Source organism: Drosophila willistoni, unplaced genomic scaffold (genome assembly GCF_018902025.1).
Source record: "Drosophila willistoni isolate 14030-0811.24 unplaced genomic scaffold, UCI_dwil_1.1 Seg163, whole genome shotgun sequence".
NCBI lineage: Eukaryota > Metazoa > Arthropoda > Insecta > Diptera > Drosophilidae > Drosophila > Drosophila willistoni.
The window spans coordinates 51,656-57,038 of record NW_025814122.1 but is presented as its reverse complement, the minus strand read 5'-3'; the positions used below and the strand labels follow the sequence as shown (position 1 = coordinate 57,038).

The following is a 5,383-nucleotide window of genomic DNA, read 5'->3' as shown; positions in this document are numbered from 1 at the left end:
TGGAACAATACAATTAATGCTGATATTAATTGTGGAAATTGATAGATAATTAATATGTGGAAATTGATAGACTTGTCCAACAGGTTCTTCAGATTTCATAATTAAATAATATAATAATATAATACATATTAATTGAAGCAATTCGTTTCAGTTGAGTTGTTAAGAATACTGGAAATAATCAAAGGTATTTAATTTACTTAATGCTATTGCGTTGAATTCTTTGAATGCTGAGCATTTTTTTGAAGAACGAGGAATTTTATTTGTATACTTCTAGGCTCCAATTGTTATTTTATTCAACAAAAGTATATTAGTTAAATTCTAAATAACTCGGCGAATTTTCATCTCGCATTCTGAGAAAATATCTCATTTAAAGAAAAATGCAAATTAAAATATATTTTTTTCTTTGCATATCTTTATATCTCTTATCTGAATAGTTGTCATTAGATTCTTCTATAAATTTTAATTAAATTTAAATGATTATTTATTCTTTACTCAAATAAGGAATTAGAATAATTTCCTAGAGTTGGATTTTACCAATACATTAGACATTATTGATCTGCGTCTATAGTGCTTATAGACGAATTGATTTAGTATGTAAAGGATGTACAGAACATCCATTTTTTATTGAAAATTTTATAACTTCGTAATTTTTTTTAACAAGAATAATATTAATTTAAGGTAAATAACATTTGTTTTGTACATCTAAAGAAAATATACAAAATATATTTCCCAAATTTTTTTTATCAATTATATCAGACTTTTTTGTGTGATATGCTTGACCCTAGACTGAAATCGATTATGTTTGCCCATTTGATATAAATTTCTATTATCTTTTGGCTAGCCTCAAGTCTTTCTGGCCCCTTGCCCCTCCACCCTATTCCCACCTATTCACTATAGACAGTATATATTTAAGCTGTTTAGTGTATTACAATAACACAAAGTTTTGTTTCACTGGTCGAGTGTGTGCTTAAACTATATAAATGTTGAATTTTGCATTTTAATTGCTCTCCAAAATCAATTTGACGTTGAAAATGGAATTTCGAATGCTTAAATTTGCTCTTTGGTTTTAAGTACACAAATAATAATGGCTTAAAGTAATTGCAGTGGCCGAAGAGTATGTGAGAATAAACCATTTAAACAATGCCAAATTACAGCATTTATACTAATTCTCATATAAATACAGGGTGGACCTGCAACAGGTTTTTAAGATAAATAAATAAATAGACTTAAAAAAGGTGTTTTTAATAATTTTGTTAAATTTCTCCCCTATCAACTTTTTGCATAAGCTTAATCATATCCTCATAGAGCATAGTTTTTACATCCTTTCCCCAAACGAAATCAATATGATTGAATTTCTCATAAGCCATCAATTGCTTGTGCACTACATTGGGTAAAATTCGACTCAACCGTTCCACATCCTTGACAGCCGTTAACAAATCATTCCGGGCATAGTACAAGGCGACTTTGCAATTGAGGTTTTTCAACTTGTATTGTGGTGGTCGTATTGCGCCAGATTCCCCATATCGCCTTCGATTCTCGTCAGGATTGTAGTAATCATATTTATAGAAGCCACCGCTATGGACAAGTTGAGCATAATGCGTGAGCGATTTCACTGAGGTGCCCGATGGTGCTTGACCAGAAAACCATGGAACCAAGGTTATATTATATTGATCAATATCGACGCCAGAAATTTGTAGCGTGAAATAGGAACAAGTAAAAAACTTCATTCCATGCTTCATTTTCTGGAGGAAGCTCATGAATGCCAATAAGCTTCAAAATCATCTGAAATATACAAAAATTTCTATTTCAGAACCTGAAATAAAAAAACATGTTTCTGTTTCGACTTACCGAAAGAGGCTTCATATATTTGGCTAGAACAGACACGAGTGGTCCTTCGACATAATCAAAATATGCCACTGGGGCCAAAGCTTGCACCAACTTGATTTTCTTCATATCTCTCACTGCCCATTGCGAAGATACATGTAGTTCCTTGGTCCACCAAATGGACTTGGCTGAAATTCCTGCTACGCTGTAAAATGTAATCAACTGCAGCTGGCAGATCGTACATGCCAACTTCATGGAACGAAAAGACCCAAAATTGTGGCTGATATCGATGATAATGTTTGTGTTTACGCGAGTATCGATTTCCACGGGTATTCATGAGCCAAACATCATAGCCCTGCTGACTAAGCAGGTAACCCAACGATGTTGAAGGTCCCAGTAGGACCCAAGTGGATGAACTATCCTGAACTCCATGCACCAACAGAACAGGTTGTCCTCCTGATTTTGGTATACGATGAGCGGTCACAATGAAACCATCTTTGGTTTCTATTTCATGTATTTCCGCGGGATAGCCATATTTTTGTATTAACTCGGGCTAAAATAAATTGAATGCTAATGTCACTTAATTATTTATTTTATTATTTAAATTTCCACCCACAGTATGCAAACGGCTATCTTCAAGCAAAGACTTATCATATTTGGGTAGAGCAGCATACGATAAATTGATGCACCATATTAGGTAGCCATTTAAATGTGTTGAATTTAACCTTCTACACATTATTCAATTATTTCTATTATTAAATACAACTTTGGCACACTTTTCATCTAAATCCGTCCAACATCTGTAAGTAAAAATGAATAACTTATATACTTCAATTTCAATTACTTTACTAACTATATACTTATGCCAATTAATTATAAAAGTACACTACAATTAATCACTCGGAATAAGATTAAAACAGGAAAATGAATAATTCAATATTTTATAGTCAATTTGAATTCGATAAAAATCTGTAATTGTCAATTTATGTATGTGCATAGATCTTGTGGGGTAAGTTAAGATTGCACTCTGAAATAGGCTATGGATTCCTTTTTTACTAAGTTCTTTCACATGAAAGAACATTTTTTAAATAGAATGAATATGAAATGAATACTTTACATTTTTAATAAATTTTATATTTTATTTTCACGAGGATCCGGGTTTGAATCCCAGGCTAGTGTCCAGATCTAAATTTCGACTTAGCCGAAGGCCTTAGTTGCCAGTGCTTGAAATTATAGTTAGGTTGATAGTTTCCAACTATATCCTACACTTTAATAATAATAATAATAGTAATAATAATAAAAATAATAATAATAATAATTTATTTTCATGACGTCTTTTTCTAATACATCTGATTTAACTTCACATCAATGTAAACCAAAAAAATATAAAAAAAATCGAGTAAAGGCGGGATAAAAAAATTAAATATACATAGAAAATGCTTTTTGTAATGTTTTTTGCAAAATTCGTCACTTTTTGTACACTTCATTCGGCTCTCTAACATTTTTGCTTATAATTTTTAAACGAATTTATATTCCCCTGATACCCTCGTAGCCTCCCCCTGTCGCATATAGCACGTCAATATGCAAGTTCGCATAAAAAGAGAACTCTCTCATTGTGATTTAGTATATATTAAATCAATTGTAGATATTAGAAAAATCAAGTTGATAAACAATATATACATACATAATCAGAAACAGGAAAAGGTCAAATGAAAATGAAAATTGATCACGTTTGCCTCCAAACTATGTGAGTACTGCAGCTGAAGCAAATCGCTTGCTCTAGGTCGATATAGGAGGTCCCACAAGTAGAAAAATAAGTTGATGTGAGACATAGTTTAGAAAATATGTGTAAATCGATTAGCTTGTCTATCAAGTTGTACAGATTACAGAAGTGATATGAAAAATATTAGTGATAAACAAAGCGATTTAAGTAAGATGGTAGATTGTTGAGATAATTGATGAAGTTTAACTTTAAAATATCGTGATATAATAGAAATCGTTTTATTTCAACTGTTGAATGCACAATGTTAAGAAATGTTAAGAATATTTTTGTAGATTACACTTAGATTTACTTTTTAAAGAAACATAAATTTCTAGGATCTATAATTTAATCAATTAAATAAATAAATATTCAACAATATCTCAAATGCATACTGTAAGTAAATATTTAAAACTAAACTAATTTAAACAAACACTTAGACAGAATTTTCCTGCTCTTTCATTAGATCGAACATGCGCTCCCATAACAATTCCCTAGCATCAATGCTAAAAAAATTAAGGATTTTGTGTTGGGGGAAACTTACGCTCACCGATAAATGCCATTCGGCCAGGAAATTAACCACCGGACTACGGCAATGTTTGAGGAATGCCACCGGAGCCAGAGCTTGCATCAAAATGATCTTATCCATATATTCTGGTTTTCACTGGCCATAATCCGGAATACTACCGATTCCTAAGAGTGTCCAATATAATGCAATTGTCTGGTATTCGTATGATTTAGGATGTGGTCAATCGTTTTGGGAATATCGTACAAGCCCATTTCATGGAATGTGAAGTCCCAGAATTTGGCATGATTTGTCGTATATTTGATGTGCGATCTCGAATTCGTAAAGCAAATAACCTGTATATGCAAAACCAATAAGTTTAGACTTTTTGACTAAAAACCAACTGACTCGTGGTTAGAGTATGATTCTCGGCCGGATAACCATATTTGTGTATCAATTCATACTAAACAAAAAAGAAAAGAAGAATTAATAATATTGTATATGATGTAGCAAAGTCAAGTTCGTGATAAGGTTTTAGCTTTTTCTTGGAAACATACAAAGATCAGTTATTGATAAGAATAAAATTGCTCTGATTCTCAGTTGTAAGAAAAAAATTTTTATGAAATAAACAAAAGAAAGCAAATATGCTTCCATAATTATTTTTAAGTCGATGTTTCTTTGTGTTTCTGAACTGCTTATAACATACTTTAGGGGGCAAAGTTCCTCTATTTCACAGCCTTCGATTCACCACTGCAATTGTGGATCTAAAACCCTTATTTGCTTTTTTGAAAAGTCATATCAACATTAAGAAACAATTTTAATTATTTTACCTATTTAAATTATTAATATTAATTGTTGAGTTTGGCGCTAAGGTTCGATGTTTTAGCGGGCCCACAAGAAAACACTCCACTTTTCACGTGATACTTCATTTATTTCTTCCACGTGTATTTCTTATGCTAATGGGTGTGTGTATGGTGTGTGTGCCGTATGCGAGTCGTTATTATGCGAGCCGCTATGATTGTAAGCGAGCCGCTATAAATTAATCGCCCTTACTCGCGGTTGTAACCAAACTGTTCTGTCCGCCGCTTAGTAACAAGCATAGAACCTAACATGTAAGCTTAAAGCGCAAGATGCAACGGTTAATTTCCCAGCACGTAGGCTGGCGCTTAAGAATAAGTATGAAAATGAAAGAGAATAAGTGATATCGGTTAACCCATTGGTGGCTACGTCGGGTCTGCTGGGCAGTTAGCGAATTTCGGCGGCAACATTCCCCCCCAGTAAAGCTGCTCTCTTCA

General features: G+C 32.6%; 1 pseudogene; it reads right to left on the bottom strand.

The window, feature by feature from the left end:
* Nucleotides 1-1,253: 1,253 nt before the first annotated feature.
* LOC26530332 lies at nucleotides 1,254-2,560 on the bottom strand (annotated as a pseudogene).
* Between the last annotated feature and the right edge of the window lie 2,823 nt (nucleotides 2,561-5,383).